General features: G+C 46.1%; 1 protein-coding gene and 1 long non-coding RNA gene across 3 annotated transcripts in view; one reads left to right on the forward strand and one right to left on the reverse strand.

Annotated features, from left to right (window-relative positions):
* Nucleotides 1–664: 664 nt before the first annotated feature.
* On the reverse strand, nt 665–15,953 carry LOC149747473 (uncharacterized). The gene is made up of 3 exons (XR_016387902.1): nt 15,161–15,953; nt 8,396–8,505; nt 665–3,034 (listed from the first exon to the last, which is right to left on the reverse strand). It is a non-coding gene; the product is annotated as an uncharacterized LOC149747473 (long non-coding RNA).
* The window catches only part of CSNK2A1 (casein kinase 2 alpha 1), a 54,334-nt gene continuing 49,958 nt past the window's right edge, over nt 15,693–20,068 (forward strand). Inside the window, exon 1 of one of the 2 annotated variants that reach the window (XM_089896666.1) lies at nt 15,693–15,842. The gene's annotated coding sequence lies outside the window, so the exon portion shown is untranslated. The remainder of the gene's footprint in view (nt 15,843–20,068) is intronic. The other variant, XM_022592784.3, reaches the window with a different exon arrangement.

The following is a 20,068-nucleotide window of genomic DNA, read 5'->3' on the forward strand; positions in this document are numbered from 1 at the left end:
TAAACAATTACAAATCACCACAAGCACTCAAAAGGAAAAGAACAGGGATGAACAGCAGCAGGGCCAACAGCTTCCTCGTCAGCAGAAGAAAAGCTCTCTGAATGGTGACATTCAAATTGAGGCATGAGGAATGAAAGGATGCCAACCAAAGAACAGGCTGTGGGAAAGGCATCCCAGGTGGGAGGTACAGCACGTGCAAAGGCCCTGATGCAGGAACTAGCTTCAAGGAACTGAGCGAAACAGTGTGGCCACTGTTTAAGAAGCAGCAGCAGATGACAGACCAATTTTGTGCTTTGTATTTGCAGTGCTGACCTTTGAAACAGAATTTCTACTTTCTGTTACCACCTCGAAAGGGGACAGCTCTCCATTGCTCTCCTGGTTGTCTGAAAGCTCCTATTCTGTCTGTACCAAGTGATGGCTTCTTTCTCTTGTCCAAGTGCATGTTACTGTAATGTGGCCCTGAAAGCAGTTTTATAATATGAAGAATAAACAGCTTGTGAAAGAAAGAAAGAAAGGAAGGAGGAGAGGGAGGGAGGGAGGGAGGGAGGGAGGGAGAGAGAGAGAGAGAGAGAGAGAGAGAGAGAGAGAGAGAGAAAGAAAGAAAGAAAGAAAGAGAGAGAGAGAGAGAGAGAAAGAAAGAAAGAAAGAAAGAAAGAAAGAAAGAAAGAAAGAAAAAGAAAGAAAGAGGAAGGAAGGAAGGGAGAGAGAGAGAGGCAGGAGATGAGGTAAGGAAAGAAACCAGGACCTGAATCATGATGGGGGTGGAGAGGGACCTGGTCAGAGACCTAGATTTAATTCTAAATATGATGAGAAGGCACTGGAGTGTTTTGGTCAGACACCTCTGATGCCCCACCTCTTTTCTTTCTTTCTTTTTTTTTTTTTTGCCGTGCCCCATGGCTTGTAGGATCTTAGTTCCCCAATCAAGGATTGAACCTGCGCCCTCGCGGTTAAAGCACGAAGTCCTAACAACTGGACCGCCAGGGAATTCCCACCCCACCTCAAACGAGGGTAGCGGTCCTAGCTACCACCTCAGGCCTCCAACCAGGGGCTTTGACAGTGAGGTCCCTGAACCAGCAGCATCAGCACCACCTGGAACTTGTTAGAAACACAGACTCTTGGGACCCACCCCAAACCTACAGATCAAACACTCTGAGAGTGGGACCCAGCAATCTGGGTTTCAACAAGCCCTCCAGGTGATTCTGATGATGTCCAAGTTTGGGAACCACCGCTCTGGAATCAATAACCTACCATTTAGAAACATGACCCAGGGTCGCCACCCTGTGTTATTTTATGGGAACTACAACCTGGCCACCACTTCCAGCATCAGCGCACGGGAAGAGGAAGGACACTTTCCACCAAAGGGACACAGACAGGGTCATGGACAGGAGGGTGGCTTCAGTGTGTTCCTGCCCACTTTTCTCATATGCAAGGACACACAACGTAGGAGGGCTTCCTCAGTGAATAACTTCAAGTTTTCTCCCTGCTACACTTGGGATAAAACCCAGATTCCTTGCAGTCGGCTCTCTGCCTATCTTCCTGTCCTCATTTCCTCTCCCCTCTCACTCATGCATTCCCTGCCAGCTTGCTTCCTTGCTGCTTCTCCAACACACCAAGCATATTCTCACCTCAGGGCTTTGGTATTTGCTGTTCCCTCTGCCTGGAAAGCTCTCCCCTCAGACTAGCAAGGCTCACTCCTTCACTTCAGTCAGATCTCTGTTCAAATGCCACCTCCTTCAGGAAGCCTTCTGTGACTATACTCACCAAGGAGCTCTGGCCCTTCTCTCTTTCTGTCTATGACCCTGTCTTCTTTTTCTTCCTCCTCGACATTATCTTATACATTTATTTGATTTTTGTCTATCCTCCTTATGAGACCATGAGTTCCAATAAGGGATGTTTGTTCTGTTCACTGTTATAGCCCCAATACAAACAGTAGGTGCTCTGTAGATATTTACTGAACAAATGAATATACTCTGTGAGGCAGGTGTTATCACCCTCTTTCCGACCAATGGGGAGACTGAGGCTCAGTAAAGTGATATGACTCATTCAAGCTCACACAATGAGTTAAGGGGCTGGGATCCATATTTGAAGTAGGAATTCTGGAAGCTGAGGTGTGATCTGTGTTCATGGTGACACCTTGGGATTCCTGAGGCTAGGGAGACTTTTCAATCTGGCCACGATGCCTCCATCACCCAAACTCGGCAAGCAGGGGGTTGAGTTCTAAAGAATGTTCTCCAAGGTCAAGGGACAGAGGGCACGGGTCCAGTGCCGAAATCCCAAGTAGGGCAGCACTTCCAGGAGCACTGGGCAGCCCCCAGTGATTGGGGGTGCCCCGAGCATAGAGCAGGAGGGGAGCAGGAGTGCAGACATCCTGCAACAGATCCCAAGTTGTACGTGGTATTCAAATGTCCCTTTGTTAATTAACGTAGGTGAAAACCTTGTTTTTAATGATCTGAGCCTGGGACCAAATTCTATTTCACAGCAAACACAATGTGCGGGGGCTTGTGTGTGTGTATTGTGTTTTTGTTTTGGGGGGGTGGTTTTGGCTGCAATGCGCAGCTTGTGGGACCTTAGTTCCCCAACCAGGGACTGAACCTGGGCCCTCAGCAGAGAGAGCGTGCGGAGTCCTAACCACTGGACTGCCAGGGAATTTGGGGGGGCTTGTTTTGTTTTGTTAATTTTTAATGGGCTTTGTTTTAGTTTTAGGTTTACAGAAAATTTATGCAGAAATTATACTAAGTACCTTTATACTTCCTCTCCCCAACACACCCAGTTTCTTCTATTATTAACACCTTGCATTAGTGTGATACATTTGTTACAACTGATGAACTGATGCTGATACATCATTTTTAACCAAAGTCCATAGCTTACATTAAGATTCACTCTTTGGGCTTCCCTGGTGGCGCAGTGGCTGAGAGTCCGCCTGCCGATGCAGGGGACATGGGTTCGTGCCCCGGTCTGGGAAGATCCCACATGCCGCGGAGTGGCTGGGCCCTTGAGCCATGGCCGCTGAGCCTGCGCGTCCGGAGCCTGGGCTCTGCAACGGGAGAGGCCACAACAGTGAGAGGCCCGTGTACCACGAAAAAACAAACAAACAAAAAAGATTCACTCTTTGTGTTGCAACGTTCTGTGGATTTTGACAAATGCACAATGTCTTGTATCCACCATGACAGTATCACACAGAAGGGTTTCATTGCCCTAAAAATGCCCTGTGCGCCATCTATTCATCCTCCCCCCTCAAATCCCTGGCAACCACTGATCTTTTTATTGTCTATAATTTTGCCTTTTCCAGCATAGTATTTGCTTGGTTTTAATATACAGTGAATCTGCCAGGAAAGCAACCACCATATTAGTTGGGAACAGACCAGGCTGTGCTTGGTTCAAAACTTTCCTAGAACCACTCACATTTTGGACCACCATGGCCATGCAGTTGTGGGTTTGAGTTGTCAGAACTCCTGATTCAGCCCACAGTTTCACAGTGGGCTGCCTTCCCGACTACAGTCATCCATGCCTTCCCGACTACAGTCGTCCCTTGGTATCCGAGGGGGATTGGTTCCGGGACTTCCCGCAGATACCAAAATCCGCGGATGCTCAAGTCCCTTATATAAAACAATGTAGTATTTGCATATAACATACGCACATCCTCCCATATACTTTAAATCATCTCTAGATTACTTATAATACCTAATACAATGTAAATGCCACGTAAATAGTTGCCAGTATGTGGCAAATTCATGTTTTGCTTTTTAGGACTTCCTAAAAAAAATTTTTTTTTTCTAATATTTTCAGTCTGAGGTTGGTTAAATCCTTGGATATGGAGGACTGACTACTCTGTGACAATATTGTGCCCAAATATTTATGTGTTGATTTATTCTAAATTACTTTCATTTTACTTTCTTTTATATTACAATTAAGGTATTATTTATGTTTAAAAATACGTGTGTCAATAGGTTATGTTATTTGCGAATTTCATTTTAGAAAAGAAAAGAAGCGTTATAATTATGGTTAAAAGGAACACTGGGTTCCGGATTCAACCCACTGTTATACTGCATGACAATCATGGCAGCAGCAAGCACTGAGGAGTGCCGGCCCCTCAAAAGGTACTGTGCTAGGAAAGCGACTTGCATGTATGAATCATTACATCTGCAGTTCCCCTACCAGGTGCTACACAGTGTGTAGTTTTACCCCGTTTTACAGAGGGAGAAACTGAGGTTCAAGCAGAATAAGGTCCCTCAGTGGGACTGGAAACTCAATCCAAACCCATGCTTCTAACCCCCCAGCATCCAGCAGTGGATTTCCTTGGCCTCCTGGAAAGACCACGTTGTGCGAGCTAATCATCCTCAGGCCTTAAGGCCCCAGGAAAGGGTGGAGGCACACGGGGCAGCAGAGAGGTCAAGAGAACAGGTTACGACCTGGGTTCTGTGTCACTTACTCATGTGTGACCCTGGACAGTCGCTCCCCCTCTCTGAGGATTAGTGGTCTCACCTGTAAAATGGGGGTAATGTCACCAAAGTGTGGTAGGTACTGTCCCTTTCCATGTTACCAATGTGGAAACTATGGCTCATAGAGGAGAAGTGACCTACCCAGTGTGAAATGAGGGATGATGGGATTGTCCTCTAAGGACACACTCCATTGCCCCATAAGGTCCCCATGGCTCCTTCAAAGCCCAATTCAAGACTCACAGGTCACCAGGCAAAGGTCAGGGTCACCTGCCCTAGGCACCCATTCCCCAATCCAACAACCCACATGTGATTCCCACAAGGTAAAAGTATCTGAAAGCCCCCAATGGGCTGGGAGAGCTGGGGGGCTGTCTGTGGAAGCACCGGACCTCAGTTTCCCTGTGCTGGACTCCAGCTCCAAAACACAGCCCAAATCAATCCATTCCTCTCCGTCTCCCCTACTGCTTCTACTCAAGTCTATGACACCGTCACTTCTCACACAGCCCACCCCCTGCTCCCCTCCTCCTTGCTCCCCACCTAGAAGCCAAGGAGATCTTTTATGAGTGAAAAATCATATAAAATCACCCCCTTGCTTAAACCTTCCATGGCTCCCTATTGTTCTTAAGCCAAATGCCTCTGCCCACCTCCCTCATCTCATTTCTCCCAATGTTCCCTCCACTCTCCCACCTGCCTCATGTATGTTCAGGTCCCACTGGCCACCTCCACATGCCTTTAATGCAACAGCATGATCCTCTCTTAGGATCTGTGGCCAAGCTGTTCCTCCTCCTTGATCAGCCCAGTCACGGATCCCTCCTTGCCTTCACTGGGCAAACTCTTCCTCCCTCCCTAACCTAAGACAGCTTTTCCTGCTGTGCATGTTCAGACACCATTCACTCATAGCCTAGCAATAAGCCCAGTTTGTGATGGTAGATTTATCTGGTTATCTTCTCCCCGCTTGACTTAGGTCCACCAGGCCAAGGACACTGACTTGTTTCCCTTGTGTACTGAGAACCTAGAAGTGTCTGCCCAGAGTTGGCACTCAGGAAAACCCGCTGAATGGTAGAGTGCAGGCATGAATGGCCACCCAAAGGATAGGGTTGCCCATCTCCTCCGCCAAGTGGACTAAGACACCCAGGACAACTTGAAGAAGAATGTGGGGGAGGAGAGAGAATCTGGGGATGGAAGGCAGAGGAAATCCCAGGCACAGCTCAGTCTACTGTTCAGCATGAGCCTACGTGTGCCAGATGCCATGCTGTGTGCTGGGGACAGTATGTATGCTGGGTTAGTGAGAGAACAAGCTCTGAGCTGCAATGCCTGGGCTCAGAGCCCAACTCACTGCTCACTAGCTGTGCAAGTTTGGGCAAGTCACTAAACCTCTCTGAACCTTGGTGTCCCCAACTACCAAAGAGGAGAAGTTACTTGATTACAGAAAACCCATGCCTTAGGGCATTAGAACTTAACACGCCCTTGACACTCCAGTGGACCCAGCAGTTCTGTTTGGTTACTATTGCTGAATCACAACCACTCCAGTCTTTAGTGGGTTAAAACAACCATTTTTTCCTCACTATCGTGTGAATCAGGAGTTTGAAAGGATCAGCTGGACAGCTCTTGCTTGGTTGCAGTCAGATGTTGGCAGGGGCCATGCTTATCCGAAGGCTCAGTGGCTGGCTGCCGGCTGGAAGCACCAACAGGTGGCTTTTCTACCATGGTGGCCCAGGGAAGGCAATGTGTCACATTCGTTACCTGCACCCCTTCCTTTATCTCAATTTCTAGCAGCCAGCTCAATGACAGTTGCCTCCTATCTTTCTAGCTCACTCTATCCAGTACCCCAATGCCAACGACCCTTCAGCCCTACTGGGAGCTCTGATCCGTTGAGCCTATCACCTTTTCCCTTGTGTCCTCATTTGTCTTCTTGCTGAGTAAAGCCACAGGGCAGCATCATTCCCATGCACTGCACACCCGAGATGGCCCTGCCCCTCTCTGGCTAAACACCCACCAGTTGACACCCTCTGTCCGTCTGTGCTTGTTCTCCTGCGGTAGAATGTGGCTAGGGATCAACACACCACCACGTGGGCTCGTCTGACTTTACTTACATGATGGCTAGTCTCAATGAGGTCTTTAGCTCTGCCAGACAATTACGCTAGAGTTCCCTTGTCCATTAATTCTCCACAGGCAATTCCTTCCTCTTTTCTCCTCAAACCTCTATCACCTTCTCCTCCGTTCTCATTCTTAGCTGAGGACCCTGCTTCCTATTCCACAGGGAAAACTGTAGCAATTAGAAAATACTTCCACAAACTTCCACTACACAGCTACCTGCCTACCCTCATTGGTACCCACTTATAAATACTCTGCCTTCTCTTCTGTGACCAGGGACCAACTACCTGTGCTCCAAGCCATGGTCAACCCTCCACTGTGTACAGATCCCACCATCTTCCTCCCTTCTAGCCACTCTCTTCTCCCTCTTGCTTCATCATTTCCAATCTACTGAATCATTCTCATCAACATAAAAACATGCTAGTATTTCTGCATTTGAGTAACTTCTCTTGACCCCAGTTTGCTCTCCACCTACCACCCCATCCTCAGTCCCACAGCAAAACTCCTCAAAAATTGTCCATACCACTGCCTCCATGTCTCTCCTTCCATTACAGAAAAGGTACATAAATAGTACAAAGAATAACCAAATACCAGTCACCCAGATTTTACCACCTTTGCTGTATCATTCTCTCTCTCTCTTCCTCCTTTTCCTGAACTCTTTTACAGTAAGTTGCAGACATGATTCCCTTTACCCATAAAAACAAGTGTGTATTTCCTAAAAGCAATGACATTCTCTTACAATAATCAAGATCAGAAATTTTTACATTGATACAATTATCTAATCTACAGACCTTAATCAAATTTCACCAGTTGTCCCACTAATATCTTCTACAGTTAAGTGAAAATTTTTTCCTGGTCCAGGATCTCACATCACATTCTAGTTCTTGTGTCTCTTTAGTCTCCTTAATCTAGAACTGCTCCTTAGTCTGTCTTTCTTTCATGAGCTCAACATTTCTGAAGAGTACAAGCCAGTCATTCCGCAGAAACATCCCTCAATTTGGGTTTGTCTAATGTTTCCTCATGAATCAGTTATACATTTTTGGCAGAAACACCACTGAAAGGATGCTATGATCCCCTCAGTGCATCACATGAGGCGGGGCATGAGGTCAATTTGCCCCATTACTGGCCATGCTCACTTCATCACTTGGTTGATGTGGTTGGTGTCTGCTGGGTTTCTCCACTGTAAAGTTACTATTTTACTCTTTGTAATTAATAAGTATCTTGTGAGGAGATACTCTAAGACTATGCAGATATCCTGTTTCTTGTCAAACTTTAATCCACTATTGCAGCATCCATTAATGATTCTCTCCTGAAACAATTATTACTAGGGTGGCTGCCAAATGGTAAATTTCTAATTCCTCTTTTTCTGTATTTATTAGTTGTCCTTTTACTGTTAAGAGCTTTCCTTTCCCCTTATGTGTGTATGTATGTATTTATATCTTAATCTTTATATACTCTCTCTTAATCCCACTCCAATCAGGCTTCTGCTCCCACCATTCTAACCTAAACTCTTTCCTGTCAAAGTAACAATGCCCTCCACTTGGCTGAGTCAGTTCTTGGTCCTCATCTCATCTTCCCTTACCTCTCAGCAGCACCTGACATAGATCAGCAATTCTCCCCCCTTGAAATGTTTTCCTTACTTGGTTCCCAGGCCACTGCCTTGTCTCTTAACGTTGGGGGCCGGGGTCTCAGTCCTTTGTCCTGCCCTCTTCTTTGTCTATGCTCACTCTGTTGGAGATCTCACCCCGACTCATGGCTTTAGAAACCATTTCCACAGTGATGACTCCTGTATTAATCTACTCTGCTATAACAAGATGCCACAGACTGGGTGGCTTAAAAACAGAAATGTATTTTTCATTTCTCACAGTTCTGGAGGTTCAAAGTCCAAGATAAAGGTGCCAGCAGGGTTGGTTTCCGGTGAGAATTCTCTTCCTGGTTTGCCACCTTCTTCATGTGTCCTCAAATGTCCTTTCTTCTGTACAAACACACACACACACACACACACACACATACACACAGGGAGAAAGAAAGAGATGGGGGGCACTCAGATGTCTCTTCCTCTTCTTATAAGGATTATCGGATTAAGGCCCCACCCTTGTGACCTCATTTAATCTTAATTACCTCCTTATAGGCCCTATCTCCAAACACAGTCATATTGGGGGGTTAGAGTTTCAACATATAAATTTTGGGGAGACACAATTCAGTCCATAACAACTCCCAAAATTACAACTCCAGCTTGGGCTCAGATTCATACACGCAGCTTCTAACTAGGCATCTCCACTTGGAAGTCTGATAGGTGCCTCAAATTTAACAAGTTCCAAATGGAACCGGTAATTCTCCCCTCCTTTCCCCTGAAACAAAGTTCTCCTCCTATAGCCTTCCTCATCTCAGTGAATGGCAAATTCCTTCTTTCATTCTTCGGGGCAACAACCTTGGAGTCATCCTCAATTCCTTTCTTTCTCAAACACTCCATACTCAATCTGTCCCTTTGGCTTTACTTTCAAAATAACCCCAAAGTCTAACCTTGGTTCAAACCATCACCATCTTTTGTCTGTATTGTGGCGGTAGCCTCTTACCTGGTCTCCCTGCTTCAGCCCTCATTTATATTCCATTTATTCTACACCCAGCAGTTACAGAGATCCTGTAAAAATGCAAAGCAGGTCCTGTCCTCTTTCTGGTCAAAACCCTCCAATACGGCCCACCTCACTCATAGCAGAAGCCAAAGTCCTTACAATGACCCACAAACTGTACATGAACTAGTCCCAGGGGAATCTCCCTGATGTCATATTCAGCTCAGCTACCCTATCTACTGGCTGTTCCTTAAACCCACCAGGCATGAGTCTACTTTATGGTCTTTGCCCACCCTCTACTAGGAACAATCTTCTCCCATATACCCTCATGACTCCCTGCCTCACCTCTTCCAGGTGTTTCTTCAAGAATCACCTTCCCAGCAAGGCTTTCATTGACCACCTATTTGAATTTACACCACAGCATCCCCTTCTTCCTTCCCTGCTTCATCCTCCTCCATAGCGCTCATCGCCATCTGACAGAGCATAACAACTCTCCACATGTCAGATGTGATACCATCTGACACATCTCTCCACAAAACATGAGACCTGTGAGAACAGGGACTGTTTTGTTCACAGTTGCACCCCCAATAATAATCACTCACATTGATTGTACCCTTGCTCTATGTCAGCATTTTTTTTTTTTTTTTTTGTGGTACGCGGGTCTCCCACTGCTGCGGCCTCCCCCGCCGCAGAGCACAGGCTCCAGACACACAGGCTCAGCGGCCATGGCTCACGGGCCCAGCTGCTCCGCGGCATGTGGGATCACCCCGGCCCGGCGCACGAACCCGCGTCCCCCACACTGGCAGGCGGACTCCCAACCACTGCGCCACCAGGGAAGCCCCCAGCATATTTTTAAGGGCTTTACCGTATCACTTATTTAATCCCAACAAGGACCCTATGAGATGGTGTATCATAATAATAATGTTACATAACAAACCACCCCAAATGTCTGTGCCTTACAGCAGCAAATATTGATTTCTCCCTGTCCCTCCCCCAAACCATTTGGGGTCTGGCTGATCTTGCCTGGATTCTGCTGGGTTTGGCTACTCCGTGTGTCTCTCATTCTTCTGGACCAGCCTGTTTGATGTTGGGGATTTGGATGGAAGCTATTGCTTCCCTAAATTGACACAGAGCACTCTATTCCTACCTCTTTAGCTTCCTGACATTCAAAAGGGATAGAGTTCATGAAAAAAATACAATTTAAAATTTAATACAGGGAATTCCCTGGCAGTCCAGTGGTTTGGACTCTGCGCTCTCACTGCCAGGGGCCCAGGTTCGATCCCTGGTTGGGGAACTAAGATCCTGCAAGCCACGTGGTGCAGCTGGCCAAAATAATAATAATACAAACTAAACACTAAACTACAAAATTATTTTTATCCCAGACTTTGCTATGGAAACTTTGATGGGAACTCTGTTTCAAAAGATGGAATGCACTAATGACAGCCCCATCCTTAAGGCAGAGGTGGAAATTCCAAGGGGGCAATTGAAAACATGAGAGATCTCTTAAGGCCTCGGCTGAACTTGCACACTGTCACTTTCATCCACATTCCACTGGCCAAAGCAAATCACATGGCTGTATCTATTATCAACGGAGTAGGGAGTATCAATCAGTCCTGACTGCAGGAGAGACTGAGTCATTGAATAGTAATCTAATTTGCTGCAAGATAGGTCATGCTGCACCCCAATGTTCACAGTGGCACTATTTACAATAGCCAAGACATGGAAGCAGCCTAACACTTAGGCAGCCTAACACTCAGGCTGCTTCCATGTCTTGGCTATTGTGAATAGTATGTGTGTGTGTGTGTGTATACACACACACACACACAATGGAATATTACTCCGCCATAAAAGAATGAAATATTGCCATCTGAAGCAACATGAATGGATCCGAAGTAAGTTAGAGAAAGATAAATATTATATGATATCACTTATATGTGGAAACTAAAAAATAAAACATATGAACTTATTTACAAAACAGAAACAGATCCACAGACATAGAAAATAAACTTATGGTTATCAAAGGAGAAGTGGGGAGGGATAAATTAGGAGTATGGGATTAACAGATGCACACTAAAATATATAAAATAAACAACAGGGATTTACTGTATAGCACAGGGAACTATATTCAGTATCATATCCTCTCCCCTTTCTTTCTTCTTTCTCTTTCTTTTTCTCTCTCTCCCTCTCTGTTTTTCTTAACAGGTAAGGAAACTAAGGCTCAGAGAGGTCAAATACAATAACTTTTCCAAGATTATACTGCTAGTAAATGACAGAGCTGGAATCCAACCAAGCTGGAGTCAACTTTACACATGCCATATACACAAGGCCAAGAGGTTTGGACTTTCTCTGAAGGTGATGCAATGCCACTGAAAACTCTTGAGCAAGAAAGGTACATGGTGGTTAATAAACTTTCCTCCAGTAGCAGTGTGCAGAGCACATGGGAGGGGGAGAAAGGAGGGGGCCCCTACAGTAGTCACAAAACTTCAGGCCAGAATTGAAAAGGGGCTGGGCTGGGGTAGTGTCAAAAAGAAAAAAACAAAAAAAACAGTAAATGTAAAAACCAAATAGACAGAAGTGAGAGACAAGTTGAAGAACATTTAAAAAATGCTTTTTTCTTTGTTCAGTGTTGAAATAAAAATTCATGTGTGTTGCAAAAAGAAAAAAATCAAACAAAAAGTTCACACAGGGCAGACAGAAGTGTTTAAAGTTCTCTTCTCTTCCTGTCTCCTGAGATAAGCTCCATTAAGAGTTTGTGGGGCCTTCACTGGTGGTCCAGTGGCTAAGACTCCATACTCCTGGGTTCGATCCCTGGTCAGGGAACTAGATTCCCACATGCCACAACTAAGAGTTCACGTGTCGCAACTAAAGATCCCGCGTGCCGCAACTAAGATCTGATGCAGCCAAATAAATAAATATTAAAAAAAAAAGTTTGTGGTAAATCCTTCCTGAACTTTGTCTAAAACTATATAATACATTTACATATACCCATTTTTAAGTGTTTTTAAACTGTGTTCTCACCAAACTTTTGTTTTGTCTCTTGCTTTTTCTCACATAATAGTATGGCAAGGCCAGCTTTCCATGTCCAGAAATTAAATGATCCTCATCACTTTTAACAGCTTTGCCACTTACTAGCTGTGTGACTTTGCACACATGGTTTAACCTCTCTGAGACTTGGTATGCTTAATCTGTAGATGGGGATAAACATGTAACTGTCACATAGGGCTATTGTGAGGATTAAATGAGTTAACACACATAAAGCATCTTGTATAGTGTCTGACACATACTAAGTGCTCTCCCTGTTAATAGCACCATGTTTAGCTGTACCATAACTTACTTAACCAGTTCTGTACCCATGGTCACTTAGTGTGCTATGTTGTTTACAAAGATGGCCACAATGATCCCCCCACCCCCACACGACTCTTTGCAATATGACTTTGATGTTTTTTCCATCAAGAGATGGAGTCTATTACTAGTCTCCTTGAATCTGAGCTGGCCATCTGACAGGATTTGATCAATAAAATGCAGTGAAAGTGATGCTACAGCTCTTCCGAGCCTAGGCCTCAAGAGGCCTTGCTGCCTTCGTTCTTTTCCTTTCAGACGCCATCATGAGGAAGCCTGAGCTAGCTTGCTGAAGAAGCCACATGGAGAAGAACCTAGGCACTCAAGCCAGCAGGCCCAGCCACCTGCCAGACCTGTGAATGAGGCCATATAGGACCAGTGAGCTTGCCGACTTGCTAACTGACTGCAAATACAGAAGTAAGCCTGGGCAAGACCATGTACAGCAGAAAAGAGCTGTCTCAGCTGAGACATGTCCAAGTTGCCAATCCACACAAACATAACCAAAAATTTATTGTCGTTTTAAACCGCTCTGTTTTGGGGTGATTTGTTGAGCAATAACAGAAAGCTGATATGCTGAGGCTCTTCTTACGCAGTGCCTATGGCCCTGGTTGGAATGCAAGCTCCATCTTTTGTATGTGACCTGGGGCATGTCCTGTAATCTGACTGAACCTCAGTTTCCTGGTCTGTACAGTGGGATACTTCTAGTTCCTACCTCATCCGGCTGACGTGAGGATTAAATGAGATGAACATTCAATGTGTGGCACAGGACAAGTACTGTGAACATCTTAACTGTGGTTGTGGCTGTTGTTATTGTTGTTTGAAGGAAGTCTAGCCTGAGAGTTGTGCTATGGGGGTCAGGAAGTTAGTATTAAAGATAACTGAGCTGGTCTTTGGAGGCTCCATAACTAATGAACACTGGAGACTGATAGCTTTTTGGAACCAGAGACCTATACCAGGCTAGCCTGAGAAATGGCAGGGGCTGGGTCTCAACTGTGTCCTACAAAGTGCAAAGGGTTGTATGTCTGTGCCTGGGTGAGCCCTCTGAATGATGTCAGGGATGGAGGATGGAATTGGGTAGAAGAATGAAGAACTGAGGCTGTAGGAGGGGCCAAGATCATAGGAAAGAACATTCACTCTTTTCAGATGAAATTCCAGACCCCTAATCATGGCCTGAATGCCTTGGCCACCTCTCCCACCATATTTCCTACCCTTTTTCCCTTCACTCACAGTGCTTCAGCCCCCCATGGCCTCCTTCCTCAAACTTATCAAGCTCTTTCCTGCCTCAGGACCTTTGTTCTTACTGTTTTTTCTCAGAGGGACCTTCTGAACCACTCAAGCTAAAGTTCTCCCCTCTTTCATTCTTTTTCACAGCTACTTATATTTTTCCTTCACAGTACTTATTCATTTTTCTATCTGTGCATTATGTTTATCACTTTAGGTGAATTTCATGAGAAACTGTTATCTGTCTTGCTCATGCCACATCCCCAGCGTCTAGCACACTGTCTGGCTCATGGCAAGTGATCAACAGCTGTGAATTGAATAAATGTGACTAAAGACAGGGGAAAAGGAGCCATAAGAGCTGAAAAGACATTATCCAAAAGCTAAGTGAAGGCCTCATTTCCTGGAAGACGGCCTCACAGAAACCTTGGAATCATCTTGTCTAACCTTCTCAGTCCACAAGTGGGGAAACCAAGACCCATAATGGAGAAATAACCAGCCTGTGGGCACCCAGAGAGCCATTTCTGTGGACTCTCAGCCCATTGGGGTCAAATGCCACAGACATGCCTGACAGATGAGGCTCAGAAAAGGTCATGGCCACCTCCCTGAGACCATCACTATATGTCTGCAGCTGCCACCACCTCATCCCACAGGGGAGGAGATTGTCTCTTTGGGAGCAGAGGTGCCAGTCAGCTGATGAACTGTGAAAGGAGGGCTAGAGAGGGTGGGGAGGCCCATCCTGGGTAGCTGCTATTCTGAGGCAGCTCAGGGATAAAAGCAGGTACCAAAATAACCCAACCTTCTAACACTTGTTCCAGACCTCACACCTCTGCCCTACCAGAGGTGAGGCTAACACTTTAATTCCTCTCAGTAACACACACACAAGCTTTTAGCAGGGCCTGCAGGGAACAGGGTGATCATCAGACTCAGCCCTGTCCACTGGGGGCTCATAGTCTGATGCAACAGGCAGGCTAGGGACCAGTCAGGTTGCTGAGGGATGGTGTCTAGGTCTGAGGGAACTAAAGGTAGGGAAGATCCCGAGAGGAAAGGATTAGCCCGATGGACATACAGAAGTTAGCCAGTCCAGGAGGTGACAGTAACAGATGTAACTGCCAGTGCAATGAGAGGGAGGCTGACAAGTTCCAAGAATAGTCTGCAGTTTTAGTGGGTGGGAGCATCATGAAACTGAAATGAGAGGGGCAGAAAACGCGGCTTGGGGGCGAAGGAAGTATCCAAATTATGCAGGAACTTGGATGTCAAGAGAAGAGCTTGGGCTATCTTTGGTGCACAAAGGAAAGACTTGGGAGGTTTTAACCAAGAGGACGTCATGATCAGTTTTGCACGACAGAAACTTCCCTATAGCTGCCCTGGAGCCGTTGCCCAGGCAAGCGGGGTGGAGGGAGGCAGATCGAAGGGAGAAAACAGTTTATTCTAGATGGGCAGCTCTGCAAAGGGCTCCTGTAAGAGGCATGAATTGGGTCTCAGTCTCTAGAGGGCTAGTACCGTCACTTCCTCGACTGCTGCGCCACACCACTCCCGGGGTCCAACTTTCGTTCACTTGTTCCGGAACTCGAAGTTTGAGCAGAAAAAAACGTGCTGCTGGAACCCCAACCCTAGACGAGGGGCCTGAGCAGCAGACTTCAACTCCCAAAACGCTTCGCTCTCCAGCTCTGAAGGTCGCGCATGCTTCTTTCCAAATAAGGCGGGCCGGCTTGCCGACTGGTAGAACTCGCCAGCTGGGTGAAGTGCGGGAAACCTAGGGACCGCCATCTTACCTTGGGTCAAACCAATTATACACTTAGTGGGAGGTTCGTGTTCTCTCTCTCGTAAGTTCGTACAGGTACTGAAATAAAATGCGCTTAATTACTGCAAGTCTCCTTATTACGCTTTACGTTGAGAACTTGTTCCATTTTGCGCCCCAGTCCGGAACTGAACTCCTAGGGATACAATGACACATCCCAGCATGGCACCGCACTCTGCGAGATTCCGCTGGGGGAGGAGTCGGAAGCGGTCCCACCCCGCCTCCCGGTCGGAGGGGGGTTTCCGCTTCCGGCAGCGGCGGCTGCAGCCTCGCTCTGGTCCCTGCGGCTGGCGGCCGAGCCGTGTGTCTCCTGCTCCGCCGCCGCCATATTGTCTGTGTGAAGAGTGGGGAGAGCGGCTGCCGCCGCTGCAGCTTCCACCACAGGTACCGTGGGAGCCATCAGGCGAGGTCGTTGGGGGTGCGGGTGGGCCCAGGATGGGGCAGCGGGGCGCGGCCGCCTCTAACGCTTCCAGCAGACTCCCGAGCGGCCCTTCGCCTTCCCCTGCCCCCCCCACCACACACACACTAGCCGAGGCTCTTGCAGCCCATCGGGGAGGCCCTGGGCTAACCCCCAGGGCGGGGAGTGAGGCTTGGTGGCAGAGGCTGATAGGGTGGGAACTGGCTCTCGAGAGTCCAGCTTGTTGCGGGGGAGAGGGCTGGGCTGGGGCGGGGACTAGGGGGCAAGTTGGTGGAGGAGGTCGGCAGAGGGGGAAGCGAGCTGGAGGGGTGGGGCCGCCGGGGGGGGATGCTGGGGGAGGGTGCCTAGGGGAGTGGTGCCCGCAGTGTAGGCTGGGGTGGACCCTCCCGCGGAGCAGAGCAGCTGTAGTGGGGGCCTTCTAAGGCCCCTCTAGGCGAAATTGGGCTTCCCACCTGCACCCTGGGGTGCAAGGTGAAGGGGACCCGGGGCGAGGTCGCTGAGGATAAAGGGGAAGGGACCATGAAGTGGGGCAGAACGGGTGGAGTTGGAGTTAAGGGTTAGTTGGGAGCCTGGACGGAAGAGGAGAGGTATGTAGAATGAAAGGTTGGCTAAGAGTGTGCATGTTAGTTTGTGACCTTTGAAGAGTAAGACTTTTGTTTTTGTTTTTCGGTTGTTGTTTATATTTTTGCAGCGTTGGAACATTTCTAACCTTGGCAGGTGATGGGTGGAGCTTATGTAGTTTGTTTTTGGGAAGGAAGGGTCAGGAGAAGTTGCTTCTTGGCTGTTGATATTGTGGGAAGGAAAGAGTTCTGGAAAGGAGGTAGCAAATTAATTGAGGAAGACCTGATTACCTTTCAGCTGCTAAATTCTATTGAGAAGTGGGTGTGAGGAGAGGAAATGAAAAGAAAGCTAGAAAGGGAGGATTTTTCTATGAATTGGAAGACCCCATTCCATCTAAGAAGTGGCAGTAAATATCTGGATTATCAAATATAAGTGCCATGGTTATTTAGCTGTGTGACCTAACTTCTGTAAACCTGTTTTCCTATCTGTAAAATGGGGGTGATAATATTTCCTAGATGGTAAGTTTATGGTGAGGAGTAAATAAGATAATTTGTGTCAAGTGCTTACCACAGTGCCTGGTAGGTAGTAAGTGCTCCATAGACCTTACCTGTCACTTTTATTAAAGGGACTAGCTGGTATATATGGGGTTCCTTCAGTCTAGGTAAAGTTTATGGTCAATAATCTGACAATAGGCAAGGCTTCAGAAAATTATATTTGTAGTTGTTGAGGTGTTTTTCTTTTGTTGTTAAGTCAGTTGGCTTAACTGGCTTGGTGGACCTTGAGCTGAAAGACCAGGACCAATACTAGTTCTGCCTTGTGTCGTTTTTAAAAGTTCACCAGCAGTTTTACCTGGGTAGTTGTATCCTTCTGTGACTTTGAAATACTTGCCTTTCATTTGCTATTGGGGGAGGGTGTATGACTTGAAGAAAGAATGAAAATATTTGAAGTTTGCTTAGATTGGTTTATCAGCTGATTACAAAATTAGGTCACCCTGGGGTAACTTTTGTTTAAATGCAAAAACCAAACATGCCTAGTTATATCCTGTTATATGGAATACAGTAGAGAAGAGGAGCACACATTTAAGGGGGAGCAATAGGTTATTTTCTACCTAATGGTTTAATTGCCTAGCTGTTTGGGGATGAAACAAGTAGCTTCTTTTTTACAGTGTATTTTTGGTTCTGTTGCTTAGCCACACTCTTCCAGGGTGAGAGTACTTGATTTTACCATTGTCTCTGTCTCTGAACATATAGCTTTACTTCACATACTCTTTTGGAGAAAGGAGAAGTTTTCTTTGGTAACTAAGTTTAAAACTTGACATAGGATTTGGGTTTGTAGTAGGCAGAATGACCACCACCACCACCCCCAAGATGTCCAAACTCTAATTCCCAGAATCTGTAAATATGTTACTTGGTAAAAGGGACTTTGCAGATGTAGTTAAATATCTTAAAATAGGAAGATCATCCTGGATTTAGTGGGTAGGCCCAATCTAATCACATGAGCCATTAAAAGCAGAGAACTTTCTCCAGCTGGGAGTCGAGAGAGATGGGGCAGAAGGGGAAATCAGAATCGAATCATGAGAGGGACTCCATTTGCTGTTGCTAGAGGGGGCCACATGGAAAGCATGAGAAGGAATGCGGGGAGCCTCTAGTAGCAAAGACCAGCCCCGGCTGACAGCCAGCAAGGAAATGGAGACCTCAGTCCTACAACCACGAGGAACTGAATTTGGCCAACAACCTGAATGAGCTTGAAAGTGGATTCTTCCCCAGTTTCCAGCAAGGATAACACCTTGATTTTGGCCTTGTGAGACCCTAAGCAGAAGACCTAGCCAAGCCCACCCAACTTCTGAACTACAGAAACTGTGAGACAATAAATTTCTATTGTTTTAAAGCCACTACGTTTGTGGTTTTGTTATGGCAGCAGTAGAACACTAGTGTAGATTTTGGTACCAAGAGTGGGGTACTGTTACCTAAAAATGTGAAAGCGGCAGTAGAAGAGGCCAGCAAATTTTTGAGGAGCATAATAGAAAAGACCTAGAACAGATCATTAGTAGAAGTAGTGAGGGCTGAGGCGGAAGTGAGGTGTGCATTGGAAACTGGAGGAAAGAGGATCTTTGTTACATAGTGGCAAATAAGCTTAGAATTGTGACCTGTGGTCAGGTGGAAAAGAATACTTATAAGTGATGAACTTGGATATTTAGCTGAGATTTCCAAGCAAAGTATTGAAGGTACAGCCTGGTTTATTTGTGGGGTGTGAGTCTCAGTGAGCTCATGTGAAGCCCACTAGGTTCTTGAGCGTTTTATACTAGCAAAAACAGTGCCAGCTTGGATTGAAAAACACAAAGTAGTAAATTAAGGAGAGCTCTCAACCCCCCCCCCCAACCCCCACCCCCAGTTTTACTGGTAGGAAGCAGGCTGGTAAAAAAACTACTTAGATGTGAATGTGCTCCTTTTCATTAAAAAAGAAGAATGACTCAGAGGGTGGAACCAAGAGCCCAAAGAGGTGGAGTCGAAGGCTGCAGAAGAGTTTACCCTGGCTTTGAAATGGAATGGAGTTTGCCCACATTTTGAAACTGCTTTGGACCGATGGATCTGCTTTTTCTTATATTTTCCCTACTTTCTTTTATATTTTCCCTGTTTGAACTAGAATGTCTATAAGTTGCCTTATGCCGGTCTCACCGTCGTATGTTGGGAACAGATAACTTTTTTTTTTTTCCCTAGGAATTGTGCTCCAGGGGTTGCACTTAATATATTACAACCAGAGCTTCATCCACATTTGATTTAGATGGTGAGATTTGGGAGTTTTGAATTGATGAGCTTTAGATGAGATTTTTGGACTTTGAGTTGGACTTTAATGGAATGAGACCTTAGGATAGAATGGATATATTTGCATTTGGGAGAGATATGAGTCTTTGGAGCCCATAGGGTGGACTGTGTTAGGTAGAATGATCCCCCAAAGATATATGTGCCCTAACCTCTGGAATCTGAATTTGTTACTGTTTTGTGGCAAAAGGGACTTTGCAGATGTAACTGTGGTTTAAGGATCCTAAGATAGGAATATTATCCTGGATTTTCTGGGTAGGTCCAGTCTATGCACATGAAAGCAGAGAACTTTATCCAGCTGGAGTTAGATTTGAAGCAGGAGAGGGTCTCACCCTGCCATTACTGGAGGGGACCACGTGGAAAGCACAAGAAGGAGTGCTGGCAGCCCCAGCTGACAGCCGGCAAGGAAATGGGGACCTCAGCTCTACATCCGCAAGGAACCACATTCAGCCAACAATCTGAATGAGCTTGAAAGCAGATTCCCCACCCCAGAATTTCCACAAAGGAACACAGCCCTATGGACACCTTGATTTTTGGCCTTGCAGGACCATAAGTAGAGGATCCAGCCAAGTCTACCTCACTTCTATCCTACAGAAACTGTAAGATAATAAATTGTGTTGTTTTATGTTTGCGGTAGTTTGTTACAGCAACAATAGAAAACCAATTGGAAAATATAAAAATTTTAAGAAAAAGAAAACTAATTAGAGGGGTTTTGCTGATTTTATTTAAGAATCTTTGGGGGATTATTTTCTAGAGAACAAAGGCAGCAAAGATTATTCTGTAGTGATTTGGTTCTGGAAGACTTCACAGAA

Source organism: Delphinapterus leucas, chromosome 15 (genome assembly GCF_059928025.1).
Source record: "Delphinapterus leucas isolate spDelLeu-1000000601 "Yukka" chromosome 15, BTC_Dleu_Yukka2, whole genome shotgun sequence".
NCBI classification, from domain to species: domain Eukaryota; kingdom Metazoa; phylum Chordata; class Mammalia; order Artiodactyla; family Monodontidae; genus Delphinapterus; species Delphinapterus leucas.